Source organism: Aphelocoma coerulescens, chromosome 2 (assembly GCF_041296385.1).
Source record: "Aphelocoma coerulescens isolate FSJ_1873_10779 chromosome 2, UR_Acoe_1.0, whole genome shotgun sequence".
Lineage (NCBI taxonomy): Eukaryota > Metazoa > Chordata > Aves > Passeriformes > Corvidae > Aphelocoma > Aphelocoma coerulescens.
Window position 1 is genome coordinate 98,613,150 of NC_091015.1, and position 23,244 is coordinate 98,636,393.

The 23,244-nt window shown below is 35.5% G+C and overlaps 1 long non-coding RNA gene across 2 annotated transcripts; it reads right to left on the minus strand.

The window, feature by feature from the left end:
- Window positions 1-425: 425 nt before the first annotated feature.
- On the minus strand, window positions 426-5,386 carry LOC138104862 (uncharacterized). Of its 2 annotated transcripts, none has more exons than XR_011148313.1 (5): window positions 5,322-5,386; window positions 4,568-4,698; window positions 2,989-3,045; window positions 1,749-1,870; window positions 426-676 (listed from the first exon to the last, which is right to left on the minus strand). It is a non-coding gene; the product is annotated as an uncharacterized lncRNA (long non-coding RNA). The 2 variants fall into 2 exon arrangements; XR_011148312.1 differs by lacking the exon at window positions 5,322-5,386 and adding an exon at window positions 5,181-5,311.
- Between the last annotated feature and the right edge of the window lie 17,858 nt (window positions 5,387-23,244).

Genomic DNA, 23,244 nt, shown 5'->3' on the forward strand with positions numbered 1-23,244 from the left:
TTTGCTCTCTATCCATTCATTAAAAGAATTAAAATATGTATTTCCAGTACAATATTGTCAAAACTAGATTAGATGGAACAAACTGCAAGACCGTGTTTTTGTTGATGGTGTCGGTTTGCATCTGCTTATTTTCCTAAGATCCTTAACTGACAAAGAACATTTTACATTCTCATAGGTCTGGAGATAAACCTTAAGTAATATCTGTACAATATATCACACAGGCTGATACAAGTTCTACTGTTCTCTGGCATCCTGGCTTATTAAACTTTTATTGCTTCCAACCCATACAGAAAAATTCTGAAAGCCAGTGAAAAGATGCCTTTTAACATTATTGCCTTAGACCTTACTGACCAGAAAGACTTGCACTATTTAAAGGGACAAGTGTATTTCTTTTCATTTGATGATAAAATGATTATCATGATAAATAAACAGAAAGAAGGAATTTTAATTATGTAAGACATGAGTAAAAAGGCTATCACATGATTAACAGCAACAGAAGAATGTTCAACACCTGTACTTTTCATTTCAATACTGTGATATTTTCGTGGTTTAGGAATGGTACTCCCTAATTCAGTGCACCCACCGAGTCTCTCCAAAAACACGCGCCTCTTTTTCTTGCTCCTCTGTTTTCCCCTTCCCCTTCCCACTGCAGCAGGCTGGAGAGGAAAACTGTAGGCTAAAAAAGGCAAAGATCACAGGTTAAGATAAGAACAAGTTACTGAAAACAGCAGTGAAATAAGAAAACAAACAGTAACAGCAACAACACTAATGACAGAGGGTATAAGAAAATTCTAACAGGAAAAAGCCCCAAACAACAATAGACAGACTTGATGGCTCCCTTTGCCAGGTTTTGTCAACCAAAAGGAGCCCCTTCTCACTGGAAGGGAGTCCCTTCCCCTGCCTCTGACAATGGCATGAGGTGGTATCAGATAACTTCTGTGTCGAAGCCATGCCTCCTCCTGACTACTGCAAAAATCAACCCTGTCTTGGCTGAAAACAGGACAGTCATTAATGAATATAATACTATATAGCAAGGTAGTTTTAGAGATTCAATGTGAAGGAAAAGATACCTTGAAATTAAAATGGGAAGGAAGCAGATTTGCTTGTTATAGCAACCCATAAGCAATGTACTAAATCTCCACATTTTTGAAAAAAAAAATTCCCTAAATAAGAACAATGTAATTTTTCCAAATAATTACTCTCCTAGCAGTTTTAATGTCCTCTTCTTATAAGCAATAATATATATCACATCCTTCTACATAATTTTCTAGGAAGAAATAGGTATTTTGAACATATACTTCCAAAGGAAAATGTGAAAGTTTTCTTACTAATCTAGGATACAAAGCCACAAAGAGCCAGAGGTAACTTGTTGGCTTAGGCAAACTCCTAGGATAATATGCATGTATCATCTTAGGTTACTGCAGGACCTTTTATCTTTTTTGATCTCCTTTATTTTTACTATCAAGAGAATGCACTATCACCTGTGTTTGGTACAGTGATGAAATTATAACCTTGACTCACAAAATTTTCTTGAGGTCATCTTGAGTAGCAAAATAATGATTGACGATAGCTACAGATGCTCCAACTATACAGTGGAATGTTGTGCACACTGTGGAAATCAAAGCCACCATAAATACCAAAGCTTGTCTCCCTACAAACCCTTGTATGCAATTTCCAAATTCATTGCTTACAGAAGTAGAGCAAAATACAGCTTAACTTCAAAAAAAACCCCACAAACCTTTACATACTTTGGAAAAGTAGTGTGATAAGAGGGAAGACTCCATCATTCCTCATTTTCTCTTCCTTTTTTCTCCTTCTATTCCTCCTCTGAGGAAGACATGCCACTCAGATGTCAACACCAGAGAAGCCACTGCAACAAGGTATTGCAAACATGTAAACACAGGTCAACAAGTTCTTTGGTGCACAAAAATCTTGAGTTACCTCTTACGGAAAGCTCACCAGTGACGATAAATCCATTAAGATTACTAAGTATATGAAGTTAAATCCACAATATTAAGATGTTTAGGCTGTTAGGGTGGGGTTTATTTGAGGGAGGCATTTAAACATTTCCATGTAATGATGTAGCAGATAAAGTCAAGATGGTTAACCTCTTTTAGTTGCAAGTCTAAAAACCACCTAAAGTGGACTCAGAAAGGCTGGATTTTATTCTTTAATTTAGGATTGAAAAAGGATGTTCATGAATTGCAAGGATGCAGCAACAGACACAGCAGAATTTATGAATCACAATGTCTGTAGAACTGTTAGCCTGGTAGAAATTTACAGGATAGGTGAAAGTTTTAATGTAGGACAATTTCCATTCCAAAGTATGCAAAGTATGTTCTAAGTCCTTCAGAATACACACTGCAATTCTCCAGAGCTTAAGGCTGGGTAAGTCTCTCACCTAGAAATAATTTATGAATTCACAATCAAACAGAATTTCCATTTTCTCTAACATTTAATTCTCTAATGAGACATGTTGCATTTTTCATATTATAGTGGAATCTCAAAACCAACACTGATGCCTTGAAAATGGTTTAGTTTATCTATCAATAAACTGACTACCACCACTAACAAGATCAATCCCACTTGATCTAAGATGAATGCTTATTAAATAACTATTTAATTCTGGATGCAAAGATCAGAGACTTATTATATACTTTTCTTTGGGCCAACCATAAGCACTTTCATACCATAAGACTTTGCTGCATAAACAGCAGTTTCCTAAGCAGCACAAGATCAGAAACATCCAGTCATTCAATTTTCTGTTTCCAGACTGTTTTAAGGAAGAATGTCCTGCAATATAGAGATACACAAATCTCTGGAGAATGACCTCTGATATACTAAAATTAGTAGCTCTACTAGACAAGATACAGACCATAATGATACCCTGTATATACAGTTTTAAAAACAGAAAAAAGAAACACAACGTAAATTTCAGCTACCTATGTACAAACAATGAAAAACAAAAACCACATGGAATATAATTACCAAATGAGAGCCAGCTCACTGAATTCATGCTCGTTACTCTTCTGCTTGAAAAACCATCTACAGACAAAGAGAGAGGAGCTTGAGATCACAATTACTCATGAAAATTATACACAATCAAAATAAGCAGCAGCTAGTAGTTGTTCAGACACCATATAAGAAAAAAAGACATTAGCAAACATATTAAAAATACATGAACATGAATGTACAAAGCTGAACAACAGCAGAACAATTATAATATTGAAGTTTTATAGTGCTTTACATAAATGTTCCCAGGAAATTAATTCTGAGGCTTAGTCTTGGTAACTTTTGTATGTGAGCTGTGCACGGCTAATTAGGAGAAGGCAATAACAAATAGAAGTTTTAAATTGCTGGTATTCAAAATTCCAGATAATCTCAACAAAATGTTTGCAAATCATTCCATAAGCAGTTTACTAAATAAATAATTTTCCAACTGTAAAATAGTAAGAAAGCTGCAGTGACATCAAAGAAGAGTACATATGAATTTATATTTATACAGTCTAAATAGAGCATATGTTCATTTATGATACATATTATGACCTAAAGGCCTTCAAAGTTTAATATCTAAGGACAAACCTGGCTCTTAAAAAAGTTGAAATTTAATTTAAGATCATACCATGAATATATTTCTCCTTATTCTTACAACTGCAGGAAAGAAAATTTTGACAACCAATAAAAATTGCAAGTTCAAAATAAATAGAAACTAGTTCACAAACAAGCATTTTATATTTGACAGTCACCACATTAAAAACAATGCTCCAAAAATAACAAAGAGCAGTTTGAGCATCATCCAGGACTAATTTTTACCAACTTGGGCATCTTGAAGTTGTGTGCAGAGCTTTCTTTGATAGGACAAGAGTATCTGAGCTTTAGTCAATTTGAGAAAACAAATGCAGTTAAATCTGGTAGAATAATGAAGTGGATAAAATGGAGACACGCAGAGAACAGAAAAAAAAGTATGTTCTCTTAAACACTTCACTGTTCTTAGCTACCCATAATAAAGGGGAAAATACAAGTAATAGAAGAAATAGCAATATTTTGTCATAATCCAGTAAAAACAGTTCAAAGTCTACAAATTCAAAATAATGCAATAAAGAAAATTTAGAAAAATATCTACATAGACATTTAGAAAATTATAAATACCATTCCAATATTATCTAAATTAATATTTAATTATTTTTGTGTATCTTTTCCAAAAACAATATAAAAAACAGTCTTAATGTTTTTCTATTAAAACTAATGAGATCAAACAAAAAAACCCAACTAGTTTTCTAGTTTCTATTTAACTCTTAACAGTTATTCATAAGATGCCCTTTCCCACACACACACAAGGGTTTATATTCAGTCAGCACATTCACACTGATGAAGTCCTTTTTATGTCCTCTAATATTGTAGCAGCAAGCAGCTGCTAAAACTAGCCATTTCCTTACATGTATTATACAATATTTATGTATTTCTTCTATTTTATGTCTCATTGCTTAAACATACTGATTTTCATACATTCTTTTATGCTTTTGTTAGCCCTGTAGCTAAATAAGCTAATAAGAGAGAAGTGTCTTACAATTATGGAGAAAAGTAAAATCAGAAAATTCCTTTTGGAAAAGTGTCATGTTTTAGTAATTGTATCCTCCAATTTAATAGTCCTGCTGGTTAAATACCCCACACTGCTACTCACTTCCTCTCCTCCTCCACCTGGAAAAACAAAAGGCAAAGATCACAGATTGAGATAAGAACAATTTACTGGAAACAGCAATGAGATAAGAAAACAAACAGCCACAATACTAATAATGAAAGGTGTAAGACAAAGAAATGATTTACACGGAAAGCCCACAACAAAATACCGACCAGCTCTTCCTCACCACACCAACCTTTTTCCCAACTGGAAAGGAACACTCTCCTTTTTGGAGGCAGGAGAGAGAGCCCCTTTTCCCCAACCCTGGCAATGACATAAGGTGGTACTGAACAACATGAAATCTTGGCCATGCGTCCCCCCACTGCTCTGGGACAGAACTCGGACAAAAAGGCTTCTAAGTAGAATCAAGACCATAATAAAAAGAATTGAAGAGCTGATCAGAAGCAAGAATTACTGTGGAAAACTCTTGAGAGTATCAGAATACAGCAGAAGTTTGTTGTACTACCTGTTCTATTCATCAAAGCAATAGAAAGTAACAAACCTGATTAGAATGAAAAAGTGGCATATTTAGTGTCAATGAGAAAAGTATACGAAAACAAAGGCTCCAAAACAAAGCCAGAAGATAAATTCTGGCTTTCATTTTTTATCAGAAGCATGTGAGGATTTGCTGCAGGTAACTTGCCTGATAAAGGTTAATTACCTCTCTGTATTTACATAAATGTGTTTCGGGGCAGATTTAGTAGTGCTTGTGCAGCACCACCAGCTGAATCTGCTTACTCAGAGACATGAAGAAATCATGACTAATCAAACCCCTGAAGCATATGAGGCCTTCTTGCACCTACTGTTTGTTTCCTGGGCTGATTTACAATGAAATCTTATGAACCATTACTGATGCAGGAAAAAAGACAACACTTGTCTTTACTGACAACTATCATCTGTTTAAGTGTGCACCAATATTCTCCCTAAACTTTCTTATTTTATGCCAGTCACAGAGTTTCAGAAATGCTGTTTTTGTTATAAGGGGTAACACACAGCACCACTCTAATATCTTTGTGTGGGCTGCAGGTTAGATGGCTGTGCAGCATCTACTAAATGATGTTCAAGTTCACAGTGTGAGATTTTTCAAGTTTCATATTTACTCAATTACCTGGTAAAGTTGTACAGGATACTTCTGCAAAGGAATGGTATCAGAACAGATTTGGATCTCTTTACATGGTGCATGAAAAGGAAGATGTTATCACACAAAAATAAGCTATCAAAATTAAATCCTTGAACAGAAATACATTAGCAATAATGCAAACTGTAGAATTGAGAATTAAGTTTCACTTGTGTTGGTGATAATTCATTTTAAAAAATAATCTCTAAAAGATTCTAAGAAAGCTAAATGTGTTGCCAAGGAGAACTAAGAAGATTACCTTGACAAAAGTGTTTTTATGACAGATGTACCAATGAACCCAAAAAAGCAAGTGAAAGATGGTTTCCTTAGACACACCTTGAAAGGTAACAGGGTGCCCTCTGGAATCCTCTTTGCTTAGCATTAGCAAATCTTCTCCAAACAAACATTTGAGACAATAATCTATTCACAAGCCTTTTCATTTGATTAAGACTAAAATTAAGGCCTTGGCACACAAAAGATAGCTTTTTTTTTTTTCTCTAGTATTTCTCATTCTGCTACAGAAGCTGTCCATCTGACAGGTCCATTTCCCAAATATGGCATAAGTTCTACAGAAAACAGAAAAAGAGAAACAGTGAAGAAAGGCTCCCTTTGGAGGATTCCTCCCTGAGAAGATTTAGGGTGTTGTCAAAACACGTACTAGTTGATTAGTTGACTCTTATAAGTTTTAAAAAGAGTATCTCAAGGTAAGAAAAGAGAGAAGAGAGAAATATGATTCTCCAAGGGAAGAAAACAGGAGTAAGAAGTGCAGAGTTAAGTATAAGCCACAATCTAAGAGCACTGGGGCACTCCAATGGAAGCAGATGGGAGGCCTGTACATAATTATACAGAACAGGGACAAAGTCAAATATATTTGACCAGGCTGAAGAGAGAGAGGAGCACCAGCATATGGGCTGGTTTAACATTAGCTGGGACTAAGAGAGTAAGATACAGACTTCCAGGTCCTGTGTCGAAGCTCACACCTTTTGAAAGGAAACAGCTCCTTAAACTTTTCTTTGGCAAATGAATAGAGAAGCAAACAAGGGAGAGATACCAAAATACTGGTTAATTAAATAATTATGGGAAATTGACAAGTCTGGGATGGGTGACAGAGGAATTTTTTAACTCCCATAGTGTTCTTTGAGTCTTCTCTGGTAATTTCTTTTCCATACTTCTCCAATTAAACAAGATAAAGGTTAATTTCTGAAGACTGAGTAGTACATACCAAAACATTTGTCTGCTCTCAAATTTGTATGTTTAATATTTGAATGAATCCCACATTAAGACATCTTTATCCCAATCAGACTTGTAGCTGTTGAAGAAAGTATACAAAATGTAATCCAGGAGTCTGTATTCTAAATACATTCCCAGATATAATTATGATTATAACTACACACTTTCAAAAATAGCAAGTGAAATTGTACTTTAAATTATTTTTCTCTTCTGAAAAGGTATTTTGAGAGATAGTTTATTATTAAGATAAATATAAATTTTATAAATAAGAGCAGGTGATATCAAAATTTTACCATCTAAAACTTAAACTTCAATGGAGTTATCTGAGAATTAAACTACAGTAACAAGTAATTTAAATTCCAGACATTACTTTATTCTATATTTCTTTAATCCAAGGATTAAACAAGTTCACTACAGAGGGTTCTCTTACTTTCAGGATCCCTACTGATATGCTATTAACTCCTGATGTCTTATTAGTGTTCTTCAACTGCATATTTATGTAATATCATAATTTATTTCATCCAAGTATTATAGTAAAATTTGATTACTACACCAGTTATGGAATTCAGACAACCACCTGACAACTACTCTTTTATATATTTTCTAATATATATTTCCTAGCTTTCTCCTTTCCTGAATAACCTTTTTATTCATCCAGGTTCTTCATGATTTTGTTTCTTTGTAGTGTTATTTCAGTCAGTCTTTAAAAATTTCATCACCTTTTTGTTTCATAATATAAACGGCTTAATATTTCTTTCTTTTTAAGTTTCTTTTGACAATGTATTTTACTTTCCTATTTTTTTTCCTTAGCAATTAATGGTTCTTTCCTCAAACTACTCCAGCCATACAATGTTCCAATTTATAAGCAAACAAAGTTGAGAATTGTTGTTTCTTCCAAATTATTGTCGGGCAAAAAGAAACAATTTGTTCCTCTTTCCTGTGGCTTGATGTGAAATTTTGACAAAATGGATGAGCATAATTCCAAATTTGTAGCAGAATAAAACCGGGTATCTACAACAATCAGTAATTAAAGGAAAAAAGAAAACAAATGTGATTTAAAATAATCCCAATATTCATCTGCATGCAGGGATCATTTAACCACCATTCAAGTCCCACTCAACAATTTTCATTTTGTGACAGGCTGTAATGAAAAGACACTCTGGCCTACTTATTAATATTTCACTTATTTTGCTTCTGATCACAGGTAAGAACAGACTACTAACCACACCATCCAACCAAATCTGTTGGGTACAAATTGAAGTTTGTCCCATTCTCCTCAGTTATTCTCTTACCTACAGGATAAGAAAGAGAATGTTTCTCTCTAATATTTTTCTTCTAACTTCTTTACAACTTATACCACCAGTCATAAATGCTGAACATTCTCCATTTACTACACTAATTTTGGGGTCTTAGTGGATTTTATAGATATAATTCTATTGGAAATAAATAAAATATAATATATAATATTACAATATAATACAATATAATATATAAATCAAATGTCTGTTATACGGAGATACTCTGCTCACACATATATAATTCCATACCTAGTAATTTTCTCTTCCACCATGAAACTCAGGAAAAAGAAAAAAACTTCTACATCCTTTATTGTCCTTTTCCACTTTCACTTTGCTCTCACCATTCTTACCAAACACTACAGTGTCTTTACAGTGTGGATCTTTCCACTATCTTTTGACTTTATTGCAAGTTACTCCCTACTTTCTTTCTCCTTTGCTTCAAAAACTAGCCTAGAACTTCTGCCATATAACCATGGAAATTGGTAGAAACTTAAAATCTTTGGCAAATCAAGACAATCCTTCACTGGGTCAGGAATCCAAATATGAGGAATAAGATCAAACACAAGCTTCCTCTGTTTCTCAGAGATTATTTGCTTCCTCACTGTGCAAGCTCTCTAGCAAGGTCAGTTCCTAATTCTTGGAAAATTTAATTTTTTCTTTCTTAATATATATTTCAACTGCTCTTAATTGTTCTGATCTTTGGGAAATTCCTTAGGTCCAAATGAATCCAAATTTTTTCTCCCCCAACATGCCCAAGACATCTTAAAAGCTGACAAAACATTTCTTTTTAAAAATATTTATCAAAACATGATGTGAAATCTCAGCTTATTATTTTCCATCTCCAGATACCAGCAATATTGCCAATACATAACAGGAAGCAAGGCATGAAAAGTCCCAGGGATTTTTTTCTTACCTTGCAAAGTCCTGCAGAAACATTTTCCATACTTTCTTCTAAAATTGTTTTCCTACCATGTACATACAGATTACAGCAATTTTCCTTTCAAGTTTTTTAATGAACATGGGAAATATGTAAGCAATGCAGTTTGCATCCTTTGCTCTGCATTTCTTCCCTTCTATTATTCCAAGTGTGTCACTCATCAAATGAATTAATCTAGTTTTTCATCTGTCTATCCATCTACCTATCCATCCACTGCCCCTGAGTTAGAGGGATGGAATTTTGCCTCTAAGTAATAGAATTAAAAGCAAAAGTTATTGATGTACTATATGCTACTAGAAGCTATTTTTCTTTGCTATTAACATAAAAACCCAATATATTACCTCCAGCAACTGTTCACTTTTTTATTGAGTCTAAGGACTACAAATACATGTCCTAAAGTAATAATATGAATAATACACCTTGTATATTTACAGCTTATGGAAAACATTACATTTAAAAATTACTTACACTGACACCACTTTTAGGATTTAGAAAATACAGGCCAGACAATTCCAAGTGCTATAAATGATCTCTAATTTTACACTCAAAGAAACATCGTAGTATTGAGTTTAGATCTATATGTTCCAGGAAAAGGAAAAAAAAAAAAAAAAGAAAAGGAAGAAAAAAAAAAAGAAAAAAAAAGAGAAAAGGAAAAAAATACTTATAATGGAACATGTGTTTACTGACTGAGATAAAAAAAATTCTGGACTAAGTAGGAATGCATACTTCTAAATTAAGAAAAACACTGTTTTAAAACTCTCTTTAAGACCGGCAGTCTGCTTAACTCTGCTCTAGACTAAAAATACATTAAATTATGGCTATTTTCCCTGCCTAGGCAGTACAAAAAGTGCCAAGAGCGTCCCTGCATTTTCATTCAGCTTTTCAGCCCTAAGAATCTCAATTCCAACTATTCAAGTGAGTGTGGGAATGAAAGGGAAATATCCAAGAGAGAGAATAAGACTCAAAAATAGCTAGTCAGGACAGCAATCACTGTACTTCCTCTAGGACATAAAGAGGTGAGGATCTCCCTCTCCTAATTTAGTATTTCTTAAAAATGTAATATAATCATGGTGAGTACAAACTTGTTTTAAATTTTAATATTCATAATATATATGTTACAGTGCCAAAGTAGTCCTTTATCATCGCATTTGTTTAAGCTGTTGCTCAACATCATGCAACAGTAAGTTTTATGTTTTTATGTAAAAGCATGGTTAATCACACAGGTAACCTACAAAGGATTTTAACCATTTGGCTCCTATCCAAGCTTTTAATTTCTAATGACTTCAGTGGTATCTGGATTTAAATACATTTAGGGCTCTGGATCGTAATCTCTCAGTGCCCCCATTATTTTCCAATTACAGAATAAGAATGCAGCCGAAATCAACAAAAGAGACACAAAAATACTAGGCGTATACATTACACTTCTTTGATAAAAGCCTTTTTTTCCCCAGATTTTCAAAACTGATGCACAGAAGTTCCCCGAGTGTGGGTGAGCGCGCACTGGAACAGTGCCCAGAGAGGTTGTGGAGTCTCCCTCACCAGAGGTACTGGAGAAGCATCTGGATGCAATTGTGTGCAACGTGCTCTAGGATGATCCTGCTCGAGCAGGGAGGTTGGATCAGATGGCCCACTGTGGTCCCTTCAACCTGACCCATTCTGCTATTCTGTGGAACCTGTCCCTTTACAACACTCTGAGGAAAACATCATCTCTGTTCATAGGTAACATTTGTAATTTTCTGAGGAAACTTAGGCATGACTCCACTTAGGCATGACTCCAAGTACATATTTGTTAGTAAACTTGCAGCTGTTGACTGACTGTGGCTCTCTGACTCTGCAAACACACTGGAGACTGAGCCAACCATTTGTAAATAAAAAATATCTGACAAAGGTGGCATAAGTTCTCAAGCAATCCATATGCATTACAAAATGGCGTGGATGAAGGGGTATATTCTGTGTGCCCGCTCCCAGGAAACACTTCAGACAAAAGAAAAATAATTTTAGAATACATAATGCCCTATTTTCTATCTTCAAGAAGCAAAAGGGAAGCACCAATCTGTGAGAGTGATGGCAGGAGTTTCAGAGCCCCACAGGACCCAAGTTCTATGACAGCCCCAGATCCATTATAACATGAAGTCCACCGCTGTTTCTTGAGAGAAGGGAAATTATCAACTACAGCCTGTAATTTTCACATACCTGGAGATTTCAATTACACCCCTCAAAAAGAAACAAGGTAAAAACCGGGTATATTGTAAGGACACCATTTCTTAAAAGCGTTATTCTGTTTACTACTGGAAGATTTTACAAGAAGTGGTGACTGTTACTTGCATCATTTCTACTCAGTCTGATCCTTAATTCATATAGTTTTTCCTTTAGTTATTTCTTCTACTCAAGTCAAGTTTTGCATCCACCCTCCTGCTCTGTTCCTGGACAGTCACTTTGCAGCTCAGACAGCTTTAAGCCTTGACTGATTGTATAATCCTAGATAGGCTCCTAGTTCATATTTGCACTTCTAACCCCTTCGAGGTCACTGAAACACATTTTAATTAATTAATTTAAAAATAAAACTGAATCTGGACAGGTCCCTTGAAGCTAATTACCAACATTCCATACTGCTAGCAGCCACGTAGTGAAAAGCACATTGCCTTTACATTTCCCTGTTTTGTCCACAACGAGTATCTCACAGAGAGAGTTAGACTACATCAAAGGGACTAGCAAGACATTTTGATCTTTTGGTACCATAAGTCACTGTGGGAAGATCTGAGGCTCAAAGCAACAGGAATGAAAGAGTCTGGACATGGTGGCCTTATAAATAAAAATCAAGGAAAAGATATCAGAGAATTTAATTTTCCAGTGAAGCCAGAAGTGAGATTCTGATCCTGATGAGACAGCACTTCAACAAACCGGTTCAGAGCTTATTTTTTTGGTATTTTTAATATACGTGCACTGCAAGAATTTTTATTGCTAATGTTTCATTTCAATTTATTGAAATGGAAAATTACTTTCCCCATTTCTCTACAAGATTGTCTGAATAAAAATAGAAGAAGATTTAATTTTGTTTCTGTGCTGGCTCCTTCTGTTAACAAAGGCATTAACCAAGAAACTTGACTGCTTCTGACTTGGGACTATCTTTACTATGACCTATTATCTGGAAGAGAAGTCTGTTTGGAAGATCTACAAACCAATCAAGAAGTGAGGATAAAATTATGAAAGACCCATTCTTATAGGACCAGAAATGAGTAATGGTTGTTGGAATCTTAGCTCTGTGTCTGGAACACTCCTTCAGAATCCTTAAAAAACCATCCAATGTTTTAAGCAAAGTTAGATACAGGCTGGTGCAACACAGGATGAACTTTCATCTTTGCAATGTATTCACAGCATTGGATCTATAGGTTTATAGATTTATCTATAGCTTTAGAAGGACTTTTGACATTTGAGAGTTCATATAAAATAGCCAAAATGGCATATCATGTCACATCAAAAATGGATACTTTGACAGGTAACAATGACAAGGCCAGCTACAGGCCACTTTCTTTTCAGGACTACAGCTAGACCAACTGGATTTCATCAGTGCTCTTGCTATATATGACCCCAAGAGGTTTAACCCCTTGTGACACATGACTATTTTTGAAAAGTTTTAAAATAACTTAAGCTCCTCTAAACTTCATGAGCACAGAAAAATGTAATGGGTAAATACAAATTTACAATTAAAAAATGTCTAGAATACGTGATTGAAATAAGGACATTTTAATCACATGATAAAATTTGCTGAAATACTAATACTAGTATGATAATATACTTTATGGTTTTATATGCTATGTTATTCTATGTGCAGTTTGCAGTTCAGAATCTAAAACTATTTTTCATTATCTAATGAGATCCATTAATAGTTTAACTAAAACCAAGTCTTTCTCACAACACCAAATGTGCAGATTAACACGTTGGCAAACTGTAGGTCTGGAAGAGCAATATATGTCAAGAGAAACAAAAATGGAGGAACTTGAGATCAGTTTCAAAAACCCCTAAAACTTAAATTCAGCCTGCTTTCCTTTAGCAGGACACAAAAAGACTCATTAACTTTGCTCATTTATACCTTATCTCTTTACAAAAGACTAATCAACTTTAAAGTGTCAAATGTCCTCAAAAAGAGTCTCAATCTATGATACACCTTCCCTTCTCTCACTCTTTTTTATGTATCCTCAGGAAACACTCACTTATAGACAGGGAAAGAGCTTCACGCGTGGAACAAAACCACACTTCCATGTTCAGTGCTGGGACTGGTAATATTGCCTGCATGGTAACTTATTTTGGTTGGATAGGGGCTTTTCTTCATTTGTTTGTGGGAAAGGAAGGAGTAGAAAGCATTGCTTTTTTCTACATCCATTCCTCTAAAACTGTATTTCTGACAGGTTGCTATATTTTATTCAATAAACATACAGCCAAAGAAGTTAAAAAAAAAAATAATAAAATTTTAACAAATAATTTGTGGTTATCTAAAAGCAAAAGGGCACAGACATTCCTAGGAAGTGGAAGAGGCAAACTCTGATTCCTTCCTTATTTTCCAGTAATCTAAAGAGCATTTAGAAAATGGAAGAGTTTGAGTAGTCAATCCTTATCCTAACCACTAGATATTGACATACATGCCCCATTATCAGTTGGTCTCCCAGTGCTTCTATGAAAGGTGGTCAGGAAAAGTCCGAAAACTGTTATAGTTCACAGCAGTTAACTACAATCATACCAGATCTGAAGCAAAAAACCTCATTGATTAAGGTGCAATTTATATGATTGCATAAAATATTTCATTCTCCTCAGGTTAATATGAAACACGAGGTTCAGCAGGTTGAGACACTAAATAAATATGCTGAATATATCCATATATTGTTTTGCTATGAAGAGTTTTACTTTGCCTCAAGTGAGGGCACCAGTCAGCCAGTCTTCAACCAGGGATTACAACAGATCTGTTAAAACAGCTTTGGTATTTCTAACAAGTAAGGGCAGTTCAAAAGATAAGGTCAGAATCAGCAAGATTACGTCCTGTGAAGTTCTAAAGAAAAAGAACTTTACTGAAGACAAAACAGATGTTAACAGAACTCCTGGAAACTCCCAAGGAAGAGTAGCCACAAAAACTACACTCTTCACCAGGCACTTGTTCTGTCTTTCAGATGTGATTTAAGTAAACAGTGCTGAAATGTCCTGATTGCCTGATACCTGCAGCAACACAACTGAACACAGAGTGAAGAGAGGAACTCATTTGACCCCAATAAAAAAGACTGACATTCTCGCCTTTCTTCTTTATATTTCATAGCAAATGTGACATGGTGTGTCAAGTGTAAACACCTATTTTAAGCTGGTGTTATATCTTACAAACTAAGTTACAAATAGTCTGCTCCTAACAGTTCGACATTGTTGCATTTGTGACCTTCATACATGGTGATTCCTACTACCACCTACGTGCTCCCCAGCTACTTGATGCAGAGAATCAGAAGGTGACAAAACAGGTCTTTGCTCAAAACTATGCTGGTCTGAGAGCTTCAGTAATAGGGGTCATAAGAAAACATACTGTTTTCAGAAATCACTGCAGAAATGTCTGAATTGTGGCAAATATATTAACAGGCATGGAACTATATCTTTCAGAAAACACAAAGTTATTTCGATTGGAGAGATCCAGGGCCAGGGGCACATTATTCAATTAGAGTTTTTTATCAGACTGGGAATAGCAGGAAGAAACAGGGGATGTCACCAATTTCCAGGGTATGTTTTTCAATATAATACTAGCAGACTTGAACAGCATCGGAATAATACACTCCTGTCTTCTGCAAATTCCTAGAACTCAAAGAATTCCCTTTTCTTGTTTTTAAGCTTCCTTTTTATGACCTTGCAATTTAAACTGTTTTACAAACTTAGTTTGAATGAAATCAACAGAATGTTTCATTCACAGACTCAGAACTATAACATATCAGCATCAGAGTAGACCTCTTTCTGATTTTAGCTCAGACTGGTTCACCCAGCATGCATCTATACAATTTTAGATTATCAATGCATTAAGGCTGATTTTATTCTATTACAGGTGTAGGATGAATTGAGAAAAAAATAATATGCTTTCACATTCAAAGTGCATGACAGACTAACTTGCCAAGTGTCATCACCACTGACTTTATTTCCCCTCAAGCCTCATTCATACTGACTTCTTGGATTTTATTCAGGTATAAAATTTGCATTTAGATTGCTCTCCTAGAGGTAAAAAAAAACCAAAACAAACCCACCCTGAAATCCTGTGACTTCTTTTAACCTTATTGCAACAACAATCACAATGATTGCATGTGGCTGGAAACATTTTATCATATTAAGCTGCATTTCAGCATTCCTCCTTTAACCAATCCAGAGTTGTTACCATCAAGTATTATTTTATCCCTTCCTTATTCAAACTGCAAACAAGACAACAATGGCCAAGAACACACTTGATGTTAGGAAAGGTTAGATAAAATTTCCTTCTGTACTAAATATGCAGTAAAGCCAAATGAACTCACAAAGATAAAAATAAATGTGTGACACATAACAAGGGAATAATCTTAAAATTACTGATATTAATACAGTTTCACGAGGAAGCAGACATAAATTTATATTGTAAATAAACAACAGATTTACCATGTTTTCTTTTAATTTCTCAAATGTAGACATTTTATAAAAAAAGGCTAATAATGTGGCCATATAATATTACAAATGCAGTACACAATTTCTTGTAGTCCCTGTAAATTCCACCTTACAAATCTTTATCCCACTTTTATCAGTGGAGGAAATCTGACGACTGAATGGTTTTTAAGTCATCAACTCAGCATGGAATTTCTATCAGTTAATTCTTCCCATTACTTTTTAAAAACACAAATAAACCTCCTCTTAGAGTGTAATTCAGACATCATAAAAATAGGCAGCAGACTGTAATACCCTTTCCTACCATTTTTTAAAAATTCAGAGGCTATGAGACAGCTATATATGAGAAAACACGAAACACTGAAAAAAAGCCTCCAGAACTTCAGCACTTAATTACTTTGCAGAATTTGTAGTATTGCAAGTCATCTTTTAGAGGAGACTGCCTCCTTTAAAAAGAGATAAGGAACTAATAATCTATTAGCAGCTTGGTCTAGGACTTCATAAACTGTAAATAAACACAAATAAAATTCTATGAAGCAATGAAATGAACTAAAATTACAAGCTAAATGTAAAAATTGGCAACACACACATCTGTTTGCAGAAAGGGAGAAATGAGATCTCCCTCTCCTACAGAAATGGTCATTGAATCTAACAAAGGGTAGTGAGAGAGATCATATATTCTTTAAAAAGAGGGATAAGTGAGCAAGCACAGCCACCTGTAACTGACTTAAAGCCTGCCTCAAAATCTGCTAAAGTCCACAGAAAACCTTAGCCCTGAATTCTGTGTTATCTAGACTAACTCCAAAGGCTCCACCTAATTGCTGGGACCTGCATGTTCCAGCAGCCTCCAGTTGCCCTGGCCAGGATGTATCCCTCCTTCTCTGCAACCACATCCTCCTGAACCATCCCCAAGAGCCAGAAGATTGCTGTTGAAGAACTGTAGTGTCTTGGGTAGACTTTGGATGGTTACAGGCTGGCCAGGACAGCTGGGGCCTGCTGGTGAGCCTGGGGCCTGATGGCTGGAACCCACCAACAGTGAGAACAACGTGACTTTGAATTATCTCCTTGGTGTATGCCCTCTGATTTAAAACAATACCCTGAAACAATGTGTAATAGTAATTTATCATTTTTTAATCTTATCTAGAGTGAGCTTGTTAACCAAATTCATATCCTGAACACATGAACAGAAAAAGGGGTTTTTTTTAATATTATTAGTTGTAGAACAAAAGGCCAACAATAAGCAAGAATGTGCCTGTTAATCCTTGACTTCCACTTAATACCATAACATTTGTTCAGGGCTGTTCACTGTCCATTACTGACTTTGTTCACTGTCATCAGAACATAGTTATTGTGCTGGTGTGGGCAGGGGTAGAGTCAATTTTCTTCACAGCAGTGAGTAGGGGCCAGAGTTTGGATTTGTGCTGGAAACAGTGTTAATAACACAGGGATGTGTTTGTTATTGCTGAGCAGTGCTTACACAGAGCCAAGGCCTTTTGCGCTTCTCACCCCACCCCAGCAGCAAGGAACCTGGGGGTGCACAGGGAATCAGGAGGGGAAACAACTGGGACAGCTGACCCCAACTGATCCAAGGGACATTCTACAGTATATGGCATCATGCTCAGCATATAAAGCTGGGGGGAGAAGAAGGAAGGGGGTGATATTTGGAGCGATGGTGTTGCCTTCCCAAGTCACTGTTAATAGTGAGGGAGCCTTGCTTTCCAGGACATGGCTGAACACCTGCCTGCCCTTGGGAAGCAATTAATTAATTCCTTGTTTTGTTTTGCTACCATGCACGGCTTTTCCTCCCCTTATTAAACTGTCTTTATCCCAGCTTATCAGATTTCTCTCTTTTACTCTTCCAATTCTCTCATCCTTCCCCATTCTCTCCTCAGAGGGATGCAGAGTGAGCAAGTGTCCGAGTGGGGCATTGTTGCTGTCTGGGGTTAAAGCACAACACTTGGACAAGCCATTATTTCATGCTGGACACCAAAATGAAAAGGAAAGTTCTGTTGAACCTAATCAGCCCATTCTCTATGCATATAATTACCAAAAGTATGTAACAACAGTTATATTTATCTCAGGCTAAATCTGATGGTATATAAAACAGATCTATTCAGAGTGGGATGAAACTGCTTTGAACACATGCCACATGTTGCTTTTGGCACAGAAGCATCCACAATGCAGCATTCTAAAAGCACTTCTCACTCTGAAGAGGAAAGCATTTATCAGACGTAACAGTCACAAAATCTGAAAGTTTAAGAGTTGTCAAGAAAATGCTAATTTAACCAAGTGCAGATTTCCATATGGTAGAAGTTCACCATGATCTCAATGTGATTACTTCAACAGTATTCAGAACTAGATGTAGAATTATGCTGCAAATGACGTGATGCTTTGCCACAGGTTCATCTTTCAAATAACACAACATTTTATTTGTATAGTATTAAAAAAAAAAAAAAAAAAAAAAAAGTAGAGAACAGATGGAGCCATGGATATCAATATAGTGCATATGACAGCTGATCTGATCTGGGCAACAAAGCTGGTGAAGGGTCTGCAGCACAAGTCCTGTGAGGAGCAGCTGAGGGATCTGGGGTTGTTTAGCTGGAGAAACAAAGACTCGGGGAAAATCTTTGTTCTCTAAAACTACCTGAAAGAAGGTTGTAGCTAGGAGGGGTCAGCCTCTTCCCCCTGGCAACAAGTGAGAAGAGGAGAGGAAAAGGCCTCAAGCTGCACCAGAGGAGGTTTAGAAGAGATATGCATGCATACATACCATATGATAAAATTAATGTCCTTGCTGCAAACCATAACTAGAAATATTAGATTACTTTAGGTGTTTGAAATAATGTCAGTGAGATACACTAACATTCTCCAGACTGTGGTTATGAATGTAAAATCTGCTTTTGGACCATTTTACTGTGTGCATGTGCAGTGTAGAAATGCAGTATGAAATTACAAAACTCTTACTGATAATTGAAAGTTCTTGAGCAAGACTTTATTTCTCAATAAACCAGTAGCAGAATTAAGAATTAGTTCAATAAATATGAGCTGACTTAGACTCCATTTTTAGTGTTTCTTAATGCAAAGCATGACCTAAGTGTTTACTGAAGTTAATAGCATTGTTTTCATTGTCCTCAGCAGATTTCCAATGATATTCAAGGCACATCCATTTTCATTATTTAACAACATAAATGTATTCACATTTAAACTCCAACCTAATAAAGGAATAGGTGCTGAGGACACTGAAATAACAGGGGTGGGGATAGACGGTTTTGCCACATCTGATGTACTATTTTTAAGTTGCAATTGTTTCACCAGCTGGCAGCAGCTTCTGTAGCACCTCAACAAGCAAATATTTAATTTTTCTCAACATTTCACTGATCATACAACCAAACACTTTATGTGATTTCATACAAAAACAAAGCTCTTAGAACAGGAGTCAATATTTTATGAAACAGCCATTGACAGCTATTTACACTTCTATGGATCTTATTTTATACATCTGTAACACAAATGTGTGTCTGCATACACAAATGCACATACTCATGCAATATTCATATCTAGTAAACACTGGTATTCATAATTCTTACACTGATCCATTTTATTCTTCATTACTCGCTATCTAATTTTCTACTACTGCTTCATTTCAGATTACTAAACATGCAGAAGGTGCTCATGCACTGCAGCAAAAACCTGCAATCCATCACCTGAAGTTTCTTTTTATGAATTTCCATCTCCTATTTATTCTATCCCTTAATCAAATCGGCAACTGCCACCTCCAATTTCTGATTAAGTATTCCAATTACACAAACTTTTAAAAGTGCCCCAAAGAGCAAGTAATTCCTCCAGCTGCTGTTTTATTACTTTTTCTCACTTGAATCTCGCTCTGAGCTATTAATGAAATAGTTCACCATTTAATTAACTGGACTGATTGGCTGAAAATTTTCTTGCTTAATAAGCAGAGTGTTCTAGGTGAGCTGACATGAGATCTCTTTCATGTACTTCAGCCAGCTCCTATGACCACATACACTAACACGCTGTCTCAGTACAGAATCTAAGTGTACCAACCTAAATACCACAGAGGGTGAGCTATTCCTACCTGTAAAACAGAGGCAGCTCTAACCAATTTGCACTCCAGAATTCTATGCAGGAAACTTTCACTTAACACATCTCTCCTAATTAGCCTGGCTGAACAAGAGGAATGGGATACTGTTTCTACAGTATTTTTTAAAATGGCATTTTAAAAATATGTAATGCTACTGGCATTGGTTTTGTTTTGTTTTTAATCTGGGTATCCAAATATGTTTCAAATGAGGCTGAAAGCTGTGCTTAAAGACTTAAGTTTAAATACAAGGTCAGAAAAGCACACAAGTCTGAAGACTTAAGAGGAAACCTCCAAATTAAATTTGTGAAGTTCAGCATTTTCTTAACACAACAGCAAAAATCAAGATCTACCTTACCAGATAAAATATAAAAAATCATAAACAAAATTACAAGCAGTAAATATAGAAAGCCTAATTCCACATACTCAGCTGGATAAATGAAAAAAAGGGAAGATCTATGGAGCCTCAGGGATTTATGCAAAAAAAAAAAAAAATTAATTTCTAATTCTTCTGATGTGAAATATACCCAAATTTGTCCAGAGCAAAACCTTTTGTACTTACTGTTTAGTGAAGTCATGTTCTGGACAATTATTTCCTTCTGGTTTTCTTCTTCCTCATATTGTGAAGAAAATATTTTACTTCCAACAGAACTTTGATTCAAGAATACAGAAGGATTGATTTGCAAATCATTACTCTATTTGTTTTCTAATGTCTAAATAATCAACAGTCTTGGAATGTTTTAAAATTCAGTGTCCTTAAGAGATTAACTTCCAAACATACCAAGTAGGTTAATACTAAAAGAACAGATATGATATAAACAAGAAACAGTATTTATCTAGAAAAATACAAGGATGAATATATGCATAATAGTTTGCTGCAAAAAATTTATAAAAGGTAGCACAAAGAACATCAACTCACATTTGAGTTGGAAACAGCTTTAAACTAATCTTTTAGAAGAATTCTGTAAGACCCACCCTGTTTCAGTGTGGAATTTTCTAAATCTTGTAAATGAATGTGTCTCTTTAAAAATATATTTTTATATTTCCTAGCTAGTGGAATCCTGAATATTCCGAATACATTTTTCAAAATTCTTATATGTCCTGTTTTACATTAAAGGACAAATATTTTGATTGGCTGTGAATTATCACTTTGTATGAAATGCTGTTATTCTGACAGAGAATAGCATGTGAACTGACAAGCATTTAATAGAAAACCAGAACAAACTCCCAAGTATGCTTTATGAATGTTTGCTTTTGATTTCTAGTCCTTGTTCCCAAATACAAAATTACCTACCCTTTAGCATCTGCAAAGACATGTGGAGGAGAATTCCTATTGATTCCAACTAGGCTTAATTAAACTGTCATTTACTTACTTATGTGATAATATATTTGTTTGTAGAAGTTGCTCATGGGATAAAAGTTTCCAATAATACAGAAGGTAATGGACTTAGAGGGAAATTCCTAGGGGATCTGAAATCTGGAGGTCAGAACTCCTCATATCCAGAACAGATGGCAGTTTTTGAAATTTCATGTTTATTTAGGGAAATATAGTATCATTGAGGGAAAACATCAGTAGTCCTGTGATGGGATGGGAACGGATTGAAAGGGAAAGGACTGGAACAGCCCCTTCTAAAAAAAGAAAAGCTGAAGTAAAGAGTAAGAACAACATTCTGTTATGCAGTATCATTTAGCTATCCCAGATGAAATCTGAAAATGGAGGTTTAGTCAAGCCATGTTCCTTATCCCATGTCTTTTTGAATGTCCAGCAGAAAATGCTCGGAAAATATATGTCAATTCTTATCTCTGCACACAAAGCCGCTGGATTTTAAAGAAGGGCTACAGAGGAATTTTTTCTCCCAGAACATAAGAAAAAACTTGCCTCCTTCCAATTCTCATATTTTTCAAGAAGTTTCTCATTAATTCAAGTATGTACATTGAATACAAATTTGCTGTAGAGTAGTCTAATCCTTTATTACTCGGTGTGATAGTGACATTAAAAAATCCCTAAAATTATGAAAGAACAATTGCCATTTGAAGGGCAGGGGAAAGATGTGATAAATGCAATGTTTTACACTCCAGAACAAAAAAACCTAGAGATTTAAAACAACCCAGGGAATAGAATCCTCCCAGAAAGACATTTGAAATAGAAATAGAGAAAATGCAGTATGTGGAAAACTTAATTAAATATAGAGTATGTTTGTCTACGTTTTAGATAAAGGTCCATTTTCATTTTTCATAGAGATTAGTCCACTGAATTGCATGAAATCTCCGTGGATTACTTACAATTTCCATGGCTTCTAGTTATTTGCTTTGAAAGAGAACCTTAGAGTCAGGTGATATGCAACTAATCAATAAATAGTGCTTTTTTTCCTTTGGAAAAACTGTCATGAATAGCAGTGAGAACTTAGCTACTCAAAAATGCACAAAGACCAGTTCTTGAATGTAGAGACAGACTCTTCAAGTGAACTACGGCAAGGATGCCTAATCCTGTCAAAAGCCATAAATGCCCCTGAGAAAGGAGCATGCTTCAGGTTATATCATAATTAGCTCTGCATTTGGAGTTACAGTTTAACTTGATCTTCCTGTGGCCAGAAACATAGATACTTTTGTGTCTAGCCAATAATAAGCTTGGGAATTTGGGGAACTAAACTTGAGTTTCTGGCAATTAGGAAGCTTACCCTCACTCCCTTGTCCCTGTAATTTTCTGGCACTCTTCTACTTCTTAACCCTTCTTTAGGATGAGACGCTCTTAGTTAGAGTTACCTATAGGCTAGGATGTTCATGTGAGGCCACCACTTAAGATATCCTTCTTCTTTAAAAAGAGAAAACAGACACCCCCAAAAGACAAGCAGCTTCATTTTAAGAGAGGTGTTTAAAAAACACAGGATTAATTGTTCCTTAAGAGTTGCATTGCACACTGAGGGAGTCCAGGCAAATTAAACTAAGCTACACATGCAACTTCCTGACAGAGACAACTAATCCTGTCCTTATTAAATTACTCCTTTCTTGCATGCTGCCTGTTTTAATCTTTTTTTCTCACAGCTCATTCAGAACATTGGTCCTAAAGGCCATCCTCCAATCACATTCCTCCTGGTTCACTCATGAGCTCTTACAAAGCTCACTCATGAGCTCTTACAAAATATTCTTTTGAACTGTGCACTCCAAAATACCTTTTCACTCTCATTTTCCCTACATACACTGCGTAATATTACATTATCTCCTCTGCAAACTCACTCCACCTTT